Source organism: Pseudophryne corroboree, chromosome 1 (genome assembly GCF_028390025.1).
Source record: "Pseudophryne corroboree isolate aPseCor3 chromosome 1, aPseCor3.hap2, whole genome shotgun sequence".
NCBI lineage: Eukaryota > Metazoa > Chordata > Amphibia > Anura > Myobatrachidae > Pseudophryne > Pseudophryne corroboree.
In genome coordinates, this window is record NC_086444.1 from 955,805,180 (window position 1) to 955,818,084 (window position 12,905).

The window sequence follows — 12,905 nt, forward strand, 5'->3', positions numbered from 1 at the left end:
CAGTACAGTACAAACAGGAACTGGACAACATTTTGATGAATGCTTATCACAATCACATTATTTCTGATACCACTTGCAAGAGTTTACAACAAGCACACCCTATAGCGCCGGTATTATATACCATCCCCAAACTACATAAAAGTGTTACCCAACCCCCAGGCAGGCCCATCATTGCGGCCAGGGACTCATTATACTACAAAATTTCACAATATCTTGACATTTATCTCCAGCCCATTGTACAAAAGCAACCGATGTATTTAAAGGACACGACTACCTTTTTACAGAAATTACAGCAATTCAAAACTCTGCCCTCTGATTGCATCCTTTGCACGCTAGATGTCATCTCCTTATACACCAATATCCCCCCCACAGTGAGGGTTTGGATGCTACAAGGAATTTATTACTCAATGACTCAGAATATACTGGTCCTGATATTGCCTTTTTTATTATGCTTCTGGAATTGACACTCAAACGCAACTATTTTCTCTTTGATGGGAAATGGTTCCTGCAGCAACGGGGGTGCGCAATGGGATCTTGCGTGGCCCCCCACCTTCGCCAACGCCTTTATGTTCGCCAAGGAACAACAACTTCTTCTTTCAGATGGCCCCTTTGCACAAGGCATCATATGGATCACCAGATACATAGATGATCTGTTCCTGATCTGGCGTGGTTCCACAGAAGCCCTTACAAAAGCTATTGAATGCATTAATACCAAGGATGACAACATCAAATTCACCTTTTCGATCAGTTCTGAAAAGGTTAATTTTCTAGATGTTCAGGTTACATTGGAAGCAGGCAGTCTGCATACTAACCTGTACAGAAAAACTACTGATCGTAATACCTATTTACATGCATCCAGTCAACATCCACCAGCCTGTATCAAAGGCCTACCGTTCTCACAGTTTCTGCGGGTCTGTCGCATCTCTGACACGTACCAAAAAGCTTCTCAAGCTATCGATGACATGATTTCATTGTTTCAAGAAAGAGGATACAACCACACAGATCTTCTCAAATCCAAGCAAAAGGCACTGGCGATCCCTAGGGATCAGCTACTCAATGCAGCAACCAAAAAAGGTGCTATTTCCGATAAAGTGCCCTTCGTACAGCAATACCATCATCACAGTCAATTTAACATGCATGAAGCCAAACAATTATGGCCCATCGTCACACTGGATCCAGATCTCAGGAGTTTCAAAAATCTGAAAATTTTACCCAGTTTCACCAGAGGTAGAAGTCTTAAAAACCTCTTGGTAAAGAACGACGTCACTGGACAGTCTACATCTACCAAGACTCATTTTCTTACCAAAAAAACAGGCTGTTACCGGTGTACAGGCTGCATCACATGCAGCTATTTGGAAACAGGTCCCTCCTTTACTCATCCCCAGTCCGGCAAACGTATTCCCAAACGTTACGTAATGACATGTTCCAGTCAGTACGTAATATATTACATACGGTGCCCCTGCAGCCTTTTTTACATAGGAAAGACCATCTGTACTTTCAAAGAAAGAATGGCCAATCACAGATTTTCAATCCGACAGGCACTGGAGGGCACCGACACTGAACAGCCGGTTGCTCGACATTTTAAATCACATAATCACAGTTTAGCGACTTTACGTTACAAAATCATCGATCAGGTCCCCCCCAATATCAGGGGAGGGGACAGGGGACGTAAGTTGCTTCAACTGGAATCTACCTGGATTCATAACCTCAATACCATTGCCCCTATGGGGCTGAATGAACAGCTTAACTTGAATTGTTTCTTGTAAACTGTTACTGTATTTTGTGGTTTACATCAGTGATACACTCTTTCTTCATTACACCCTGGGATCTGTTTCAGTTTGCATGAGGGGTTAAATTGTTTAACACATGCTATCTCATTGTCCTTGACCTCGTTGACATTATTTTCCTTTCTGCTCAGTTAGCGCAGCATTCCTGTTATGCCAGCATTTTACTCTTTAGCTTTTTTGTCGCAGTGTCCGTTAGACACACAGCTCTTTATGCTTCTCTCAGCTGGCTACAGGAATGCTCGACACTTTGAGCTCCTGTTTACATCTGATCTTTCACCCGGGTGTAAGGCTTTCTCTATTAGTCACGTTTGTTTGGTTTCCATAGCTACTGCCGGGCCGGGTGCAGCGCTGTGAGGCGCACGTCGTAGGACTGTGACGTCACCGGACGGGCTCCCTGCACGAGACACACGCTGATGGAGGCACTGGGTGTTCTTCTATAAAGGTATGACTTGTTTTATGTTTCTTTTGGTCTGACGAAAGTTTAATTAATAAACTGAAACGTTACTGCAGCTTATGGTGTTCAGCACCTATCTTTTCCAGTGTTTTCTAAGACCTTGGAGTGCCACCTTCCACCTGCTATTTCTATACGTTGCAAGACGTATTTTAGGAGGGCAACCAGGCAATTACCATATGTTTGTGAACGAGTGACAGCTTTTTTTCATTTTTTTCATTTATATATATATATAGATATAAATCGAAAAGTTATACCGGCACTCCAAATTATAAAGAGTTACTTTGCTGCGGTGCCCTCCAGGTCAGATGATGACTAAAACAAGATAAAGAAATCGGCGGCACTCAAGCAGGCTGGTAGAAAGATGCAAAATAGTGTCCCTTTATTCGCCTACATGTTTCGGGGAAGCTCCCCGTCCTCAGGGCTAGACAACAGTGAAAACCCACATATAAAACATTTATATACAACACAGACAAAGACATCAGTGTAGCAATTGTACTCACCTGTCCTCACGGCACTGCCGCCCGCCTGCACACGCTGCTCGCTTCCGCGTTGCCGGGCTGTGACGTCACGGTGCGCTGCGGGACGGGGAGGTGGTCATGGTAACAAGTAAAACAAGATCGCAGGCTCCCACATCTCTGTAGAGCCTGTAAAAAACATACATATATAACATGAAACAGCACATTTAAAATACATAGATATCACCATAAGGGAGAATATCATAATTGATTGATAGGGGCTATTATGATATTCTCCCTTGTGGTGATATCTATGTATTTTAAATGTGCTGAATTCTCTATTTGTATATATATATATATATATATATATACACACACACACACACACACACACACACACAGTATATATATATATATATATATATATATGGGAAAAAAGGATTCAGGAGAATGGCCCATAGTGTAAATCTGATTTATTTATAAGAACATATCAGTAAAACCAAATCACAGGTATAGATATAATAATACCTCTTCAGACCCACACTTTGGGCCAGTTTATGCATATAGGAAAATCCACAAGGCTAATGCACCAACTGCCGTGTCCAAAAGCCGGGACCGTGCACCGTGCTGCGCTCAGAAGCCCGTCCGGCCACCCGCAGTGATCACAGGGAGATGCAGAACCGAGTGAATGAGACGTCTAGCAAGCTCCGCCCCAACGCGTTTTGTAAACACTTCGTCAGGAGGCTGACGAAGTGTTTACGAAACGCGTATGTTCTTATAAATAAATCAGATTTACACTATGGGCGCATTCTCCTGAATCCTTTTTTCCCAGAAATTCACTCAAGGAGTCCTGAGTGCTTTGGAGAAGTGCAGCGGTGGTGGTTCATCAGTGTTAACAGCCAAGGTGTGGAATTACCTGTGGACTGCAAACCTTCATTAAGACTAACCAGCGCACCTGTACACCAATCTTTGCCATATATATATATATATATATATATATATAAAAAGAAAGAGAAGCAGCGGCCCTCCGTTGGTGTAAAAAATCACATGTGATTTTTTACACCGACGGAGTGCCGCTGCTTCTCTTTCTTTATATATATATATATATATATATATATATATATATATATATATATATATATATATATACTGTGTGTGTATATATATATATATATATATATATATATATATATATATATATATATATATATACAAATAGAGAATTCAGCACATTTAAAATACATAGATATCACCACAATATTGTTGACTGCGGAGGGCACCCGGATTTGCCATATTATACTGGGAGTGCCGGGCATCTCTATACTGTATATATATATATATATATATATATAGAAAACAAAAGAGTGAAGCACTCACCAGTCTTAGTTTTAAACATGCACCAGGTTTATTTAAATGACAGCAAAATTCAGCTGTACCTTACAGCATAAGGGGTATCTCAGCATAATCCAGCTGTACCTTCCAATATAAAGGATGTTTCAAACGTTTTCGGTCCCTTATAGACCATCATCAGGAGATTATCAACAGTTGTCCAAGAAAGCTGTCTTAACCATACCACAAATCATCAGCTGCATATTTAGCCAAGCCTCACCGGCTCCTTAAATACCCTAAAATTCGAAAAACGCGCCAAAAACGGCGTCATGGTGACATCACTGTGTTTACTCTTTTTAAATCATAATGACAACATAAACTACCCAAATGACCCTGATCAAAAGTTTACATACCCTGGATATTTTGGCCTGATAACGGGGGTCATTCCGAGTTGATTGTAGCTGTGCTAAACTTTGTATTTGAATAGTAACTCCCGGCCAGCGCAGCTCCCGCGGCTGGCCGGGAGTTGCTCTTCGCTCCCGCTGGCCGCCTGCATTGGCCGGACCGCTCCCCCTAAACGGCGGCTTAATGCTGCCGTTCAGCCCCCTCCTGCCTAGCAACCGCCTCTGTCTCAGAGGCAATCGCTAGGCAACGAAAGCTGCCATGGACCCACGCACTGCGGCGCCGGCGCAGTTCCGACCCGATCGCTGCGCTGCGACAAACTGCAGCGAGCGATCAGGTCGGAATGACTCCCATCATGCACACAAGTTGACACAAATGGGTTTGAACGGCTACTAAAGGTAACCATCCTCACCTGTGATCTGTTTGCTTGTAATCAGTATGTGTGTATAAAAGGTCAATGAGTTTCTGGACTCCTGAAAGACCCTTGCATCTTTCATCCAGTGCTGCACTGACGTGTCTGGATTCTGAGTCATGGGGAAAGCAGAAGAATTGTCAAACGATCTGCAGGAAAAGGTTATTGAACGGTATAAAACAGGAAAGGGATATAAAAAGATATCCAAGCAATTGAGAATGCCAATCAGCAGTGTTCAAACGCTAATTAAGAAGTGGAAAATGAGGGATTCTGTGAAAACCAAATCACGGTCAGGTAGACCAACAAAAATTTCAGCCACAACTGCCAGGAAAATTGTTCGGGATGCAAAGAAAAATCCACAAATAACTTCAGCTGAAATACAGGACTCTCTGAAAAGAAGTGGTGTGGTTGTTTCAAGATGCACAATAAGGAGGCATTTGAAGAAAAATGGGCTGCATGGTCGAGTCGCCAGAAGAAATCCATTACTACGCAAATGCCACTAAGCATCCCACTTACAATACTCCAGACAGCACAGAGACAAACCTCAAAACTTCTGGAACAAAGTCATTTGGAGTGATGAGGCCAAAATTTAACTTTTTGGCCACAACCATAAACATTACATTTGGAGAGGAGTCAACAAGGCCTATGATGAACGGTACATCATTCCTACCGTGAAACACGGAGGTGGATCGCTGATGTTTTAGGGATGTGTGAGCTACAAAGGCACTGGAAATTTGGTCAAAATTGATGGCAAGATGAATGCAGCATGTTATCAGAAAATACTGGAGGAAAATTTGCACTCATCAGCCCAGAAGCTCCGCATGGGACATACTTGGACGTTCCAACATGACAATGATCCAAAACACAAGGCCAAGTCGACCTGTCATTGGCTACAGCAGAATAAAGTGAAGGTTCTGGAGTGGCCATCTCAGTCTCCTGACCTCAATATCATTGAGCCACTCTGGGGAGATCTCAAACGTGCAGTTCATGCAAGACAGCCCAAGAATTTACAGGAACTGGAGGCTTTTTGCCAAGAAGAATGGGCAGCTTTACCATCTGAGAAATTAAAGAGCCTTATCCACAACTACCACGAAAGACTTCAAGCTGTCATTGATGTTAAAGGGACAATACGCGGTATTAAGAACTGGGGTATGTAAACTTTTGATCAGGGTCATTTGGGTAGTTTCTGTTGTCATAATGATTTAAAAAGAGTAAACACAGTTGTTTGACAATAAATGGCCTCACCCAACCACTAACCATGAGTGAAAGAAAAGTTTGAGTTATCATTCATATTCTCTGACAAATGGCCAGAAAATCACAAATTCTGCTAGGGTATGTAAACTTATGAGCACAACTGTATCTATCACTATATTCTGAACCCTAAGGGACTAGGTGCGTCAGGGTCATGTATATAGTGCGTCATAGTATTTAACTATTATGTGTATTCTACTGTATACTCAGTCACATAATACCAGATTTATTCGCTGTTGTTGTGTACAGTGTTTACAGTCACATACTAACGGATTCATTTGCAGGTCATGTACTCTGTCTGGCTTTATCGTACTAATTCGCTCTGTTGTTGCATTTGTGTACAATGTCTAACAAGAAGGGCAGTAAGTCTGTGGACGCTCCTGCATCATGCAGAGCATGCGCCAAAGTTTTACCAGAGGGGGAAGCTGTGTATGCTGGTCTGTGTACTATGTATCATACATCTCCCAGTCTGTCCACAGCTCCTGTAACCAATCAGGAGCCACCCTGGGCTGCATTCACAAACATACTGGGTACTCTGGTGGAACGCCTTATGCCCCCTATGGGACCACCTGTGCTATTACAGCCCAAAATTGTCCCTAAGGTTAATCCACCTTGGGCAGAAAATTTGTCTAACCAGTTGCAGCAATTAAATCATTCCTTGGTCAGACAAAATTCTACTGCAGGTCACTGTAGCTTTTTTGGGTCATCTAAGCAGGCTGCTTCCTCCTCACAATCCACAAATCTCTGAAATGTTTCATCTGAAGAGGAGGGGGAGCATACTGTACTGTCCGACACTGAATCAGGTGTTTCTCACGAGGATTCTCCATTGCAAATTTATGTCCCTGCCCTTGTGGTTGCTATAAAGCAAATCCTACAAATCCCTGATGAGGATTCCACTACTGATATGTTTTAACGGCAGAAGGTGGTTAAAAATCTATAACCCCATTCTGACCATTTGGTGGACATCAGGCAGGAGCCCTGGTCTAATCCAGGGAAGAAATTCCCTCTATCTAAACGCTATCCCTCTCCCTGCAGAGTTATGTAACAAGTAGGAAAATTCACCGCTGGTGGATTCTCATGTCACCGGCCTAGTGGTGTTGTCCACTCTGCCTGTCACAACTGTCACTTCACTGAAGGAACCGACAAATAAGTGTGTGGAGGGATGCTTGAAATCTATTTACTCCCTTACAGGTGCTGTACATAGACCCACTATTGTGGTCTCTTCGGCTGCAAAAGGAATTGAGCATGGGTTCAGGCATAAGAGGAAGAGCTGCCTGAGGATATATCGGACACTGACAGACAAAACCTGTCTCACCACAGCCACCTATTACATTCAGGAGGCATCCTCTGAGTTGGGTGTGTTGGCAGCTAAGGCGTCGACTACGTCTGTCCTGGCTCGCCGTATTCTGTGGTTGAGGTCATGGAAGGTGGACCTAGACTCCAAAAAGACCTTGGACGTTCACCCCTTTAAGGGGAACATTTTGTTTGGGGAAGATTTAAATAAAATTATATCTGAATTGACAGCTGCTAAGACTGCTTTTTTCCCAAATACTAATCCTTCTGCACAGAAGGCTAAAGGTACCACTTTTCATTCCTTTCAGCCTCAAGGGAAAGCAAAAGGTTAGGCATATCCGAAACAATCTTGTGCTCCCAAAACCACTAAGCCCAAGGTAAAGCAGTCCTGGGCAGCCCGTCAGTTTGCTTCTAAACAAGACAAGCCTGATGCATGACGAGGTGGGCCTCCCCCTGGGGGACCCCAGGGTGGGAGGCCGACTACTGCAGTTCACTTAGGTCTGGTTAATGACCACTTCAGACACATGGGTGCGAGAAGTTGTCTCTCACGGGTACACAGTCTCCTTCAAGAGACGTCCCCCCCTCGCCAGTTTTGCACCACGGTTATCCCTTTGGATCCGTTAAAGGCGCAAGCTTTGCAAAAGGTTGTGAGCTCCCTCCTGAATACAGGCGTGGTAGTGCGAGTTTCTCTGGCCCAGAGAGGCAGAGGTTACTACTCAACCTTGTTTCTAGTTCCAAAACCCAATGGGTCTTTCCAGCCTATAATCAAACTCAAATCACTGAACAAGTTTCTGAGAGTGTCCAAGTTCCATATGGGAACACTGTGCCCAATTATCCATGGAACCTGGAGATTATATGGTAGCCCTTGATATAAGGGATGCATACCTGCATATACCTACTTCCATGTAGCATCAGCAGTATCTGCGGTTTGCTATTGGCAACCTCCACAATCAGTTCCAGGCTCTGCCATTTGGACTGGCTACGGCTCCTCGGTTCTTTACCAAGGTCATGGATGTAATTACGGCCCATCTCCATCACCAGGGAGTCAGGATCCTGCCATATCCGGACTTGCTGATTCTGGCAAACTCCCACAATGTCCTCCTTAGTCATCTACAACTGACAGTAAGCTTCCTACAAGCCCACGCATGGCTTATCATTTGGAAGAAATCCTCACTGGTCCCAGCTCAGAGCATGGTGCACTCCTGGACGTAGACACTGTCAATGAGACTGAGACTTCAAAACAGGATAAGATGCTTCCTTTGTCGCCCCAGAGTGTCAATACACTTGGCAGTGCAAGTACTTGGCCTGATGGTGTCGGCATTTGACGCGGTAAAGTAAGTTCAATTTCATTCTCGCCCTCTGCAGAGGTTAATCCAGTGGCGGAACTAGAGAATGGTGGGCCCAGGTGCAACAATATGCATTGGGCCCCCTCCCATATTAAAAACAGGGAAATGGCGTCGCCCAAAATACGGTGTTTTATCTCACTTATAAGGAGTGTCGCCACACAGTAGTACTCCCAATTCACAGTAGAGAGCCTTATACACAGTACGCCACACAGTAGAGAAGCTTATACACAGTACACCACACAGTAGAGCGCCTTATACACGTTGCGCCACACAGTAGAGTGCCTTATACACGTTGCGCCACACAGTAGAGAAGCTTATACACGGTACGTCACACAGTAGAGAGCCTTATACAGGGTTCGCCACACAGTAGAGAGCCTTATACAGGGTGCGCCACACAGTAGAGATCCTTATACAGGGTGCGCCACACAGTAGAGAAGCTTATACATGTTACAACACATAGGGGGGTATTCAGTTATTGCCAGATTTTTCATCCAGTCTAAAAATCGTCAATTATTGGTCATTTTTAGGGCGAATGACATTCCCCCTATTCAATGCATGTGCAGGATTTTTCAACTGGTCAAAAAATCCAGCACTAACGAAAACCACGTGGATCTGTGAATTTCCTGGTGAGCCATGTGTTTTGACGAATTTGCAGGCATTTTCGCCCGTTTTTTGGGTCCGATTTCTCCCATGCCAATTCGACAAAAAAAGTGAAACGTTGTGGGCGAAAAGGGATTCAAAAATGGTCGAAAAACCCGCAATTAAATACCCATGGTCGAATTATACAGTTTTTTCGGCTAGTCGAAATTGAATACCCCACATAATAGAGAAGCTTATACACGTTACGCCACACAGTAGAGAGCCTTATACACGGTACGCCACACAGTAGAGAGCCTTATACACGGTACGCCACACAGTAGAGAGCCTTATACACAGTACGCCACACAGTAGAGATCCTTATACACGGTACACCACACAGTAGAGAGCCTTATACATGGTACGCCACACAGTAGAGATCCTTATACACAGTACGCCACACAGTAGAGATCCTTATACATGGTACGCCACACAGTAGAGATCCTTATACATGGTACGCCACACAGTAGAGATCCTTATACATGGTACGCCACACAGTAGAGAGCCTTATACACGTTGCGCCACACAGTAGAGAGCCTTATACATGGTACGTCACACAGTAGAGATCCTTATACATGGTACGCCACACAGTAGAGAGCCTTATACACGTTGCACCACACAGTAGAGATCCTTATACACGGTACGCCACACAGTAGAGATCCTTATACATGGTACGCCACACAGTAGAGAGCCTTATACACGTTGCGCCACACAGTAGAGTGCCTTATACACGTTGCGCCACACAGTAGAGAAGCTTATACACGGTACGTCACACAGTAGAGAGCCTTATACAGGGTTCGCCACACAGTAGAGAGCCTTATACAGGGTGCGCCACACAGTAGAGATCCTTATACAGGGTGCGCCACACAGTAGAGAAGCTTATACATGTTACAACACATAGGGGGGTATTCAGTTATTGCCAGATTTTTCATCCAGTCTAAAAATCGTCAATTATTGGTCATTTTTAGGGCGAATGACATTCCCCCTATTCAATGCATGTGCAGGATTTTTCAACTGGTCAAAAAATCCAGCACTAACGAAAACCACGTGGATCTGTGAATTTCCTGGTGAGCCATGTGTTTTGACGAATTTGCAGGCATTTTCGCCCGTTTTTTGGGTCCGATTTCTCCCATGCCAATTCGACAAAAAAAGTGAAACGTTGTGGGCGAAAAGGGATTCAAAAATGGTCGAAAAACCCGCAATTAAATACCCATGGTCGAATTATACAGTTTTTTCGGCTAGTCGAAATTGAATACCCCACATAATAGAGAAGCTTATACACGTTATGCCACACAGTAGAGAGCCTTATACATGGTACGCCACACAGTAGAGAGCCTTATACACGGTACGCCACACAGTAGAGAGCCTTATACACGGTACGCCACACAGTAGAGAGCCTTATACACAGTACGCCACACAGTAGAGATCCTTATACACGGTACACCACACAGTAGAGAGCCTTATACATGGTACGCAACACAGTAGAGATCCTTATACACAGTACACCACACAGTAGAGATCCTTATACATGGTACGCCACACAGTAGAGATCCTTATACATGGTACGCCACACAGTAGAGATCCTTATACATGGTACGCCACACAGTAGAGAGCCTTATACACGTTGCGCCACACAGTAGAGAGCCTTATACATGGTACGTCACACAGTAGAGATCCTTATACATGGTACGCCACACAGTAGAGAGCCTTATACACGTTGCGCCACACAGTAGAGATCCTTATACACGGTACGCCACACAGTAGAGATCCTTATACATGGTACGCCACACAGTAGAGAGCCTTATACACGTTGCGCCACACAGTAGAGAGCCTTATACATGGTACGCTACACAGTAGAGAGCCTTATACACGGTACGCCACACAGTAGAGAGCATTATACATGGTACGCTACACAGTAGAGAGCCTTATACACGGTACGCCACACAGTAGAGAGCCTTATACACGGTACGCCACACAGTAGAGAGCCTTATACACGGTACGCCACACAGTAGAGAGCCTTATACACGGTACGCCACACAGTAGAGAGCATTATACATGGTACGCCACACAGTAGAGAGCATTATACATGGTACGCTACACAGTAGAGAGGCTTATACACGGTACGCCACACAGTAGAGAGCCTAATACATGGTACGCTACACAGTAGAGAGGCTTATACACGGTACGCCACACAGTAGAGAGCCGTATACATGGTACGCCACACAGTAGAGAGCCTTATACATGGTACTCCACACAGTAGAGAGGCTTATACATGGTACACCACACAGTAGAGAGCCGTATACATGGTACGTCACACAGCAGAGAGGCTTATACATGGTACTCCACACAGTAGAGAGGCTTATACACGGTACGCCACACAGTAGAGAGGCTTATACATGGTACGCCACACAGCAGAGAGGCTTATACATGGTACGCCACACAGTAGAGAGGCTTATACATGGTACACCACACAGTAGAGAGGCTTATACACGGTACGCCACACAGTAGAGAGCCGTATACATGGTACGCCACGCAGCAGAGAGGCTTATACATGGTATGCCACACAGTAGAGCGACGCACACGTCAACATTTACAACCAGCAATGTGAGACAGATACAGATGAAGACAGCCTTATCGTTGCCGCGATGTGTTGAAACTGGCGTACGCATCACAGCAAGCTGCAGTGAAAGCCGTACTGTGGCTAGTCGCTGCCTCCGTTCACTCCATAGATGTCTATGGCTTGCATGCGTTTACACACACACGCTTCATAGACATGGGCACACTAGTCGCGCCATCCATGCCGTGATGCGAACTCATCGCGGGTTGGATGAGTGTGGCTACATCTATAGATATGGATATACACACACACACATAGTAAAACGTACGCAAAGCAAGACACATATACACAGACACATCCACAGAAAACACACAACACATAAATACAGCTAAACACACATAGCAAAATACATATACAGTATATACACAGAAACACACACACCCATAGGTAAACACACACACACACACACAGCTACACAGACATAGGAAAATACATATAGAGTATACACTGAAACACACACACACCCATAGCTAAACACACACATTGCCAGCAAAACACAAACTCTTTACTTTACATATGTTTTCACTTTCCACCTCCTAGGCTAGCTCTGGCTCCGGCAAGGCTCCTCACTGTGCAGGGGCTGAGTGTACTGACGTGATGTCTCCTCACTCTTCTGTATAGACACACTGCTGCCGTGACTCCCCTCTCCCTCCTCCTCCCTCCCTCTCCCCCCCTGTCCAGTATGCAGTGACTCACAGTCCAGGAAGCTGAGAGCTGCAGCCGAGATGAAGGGTGATGTGATCACCCTTCTCACATCACTGGTGCCGGGGACCGCAAACAGGCTTCCTCAGGACCCGCAGCAGCAGCTCAGCGGTGGCAGCGTGTAATGAGTCAGTCTGACTCATTATACTGCTTCCGGCTATGGGCCCCTTCACAGCGCTGGGCCCCAGTGCACTGCACCCCTTGCACTGCCGCAAGTTCCG

At 44.8% G+C, this 12,905-nt stretch overlaps 1 long non-coding RNA gene across 2 annotated transcripts in view; it reads left to right on the top strand.

Moving 5' to 3' along the window:
- The first annotated feature begins 2,137 nt into the window (after nucleotides 1-2,137).
- Nucleotides 2,138-12,905, top strand: part of LOC134919494 (uncharacterized) — a 102,638-nt gene continuing 91,870 nt past the window's right edge. Inside the window, exon 1 of one of the 2 annotated variants that reach the window (XR_010177458.1) lies at nucleotides 2,138-2,229. This is a non-coding gene — a long non-coding RNA (uncharacterized LOC134919494). The remainder of the gene's footprint in view (nucleotides 2,230-12,905) is intronic. The other variant, XR_010177459.1, reaches the window with a different exon arrangement.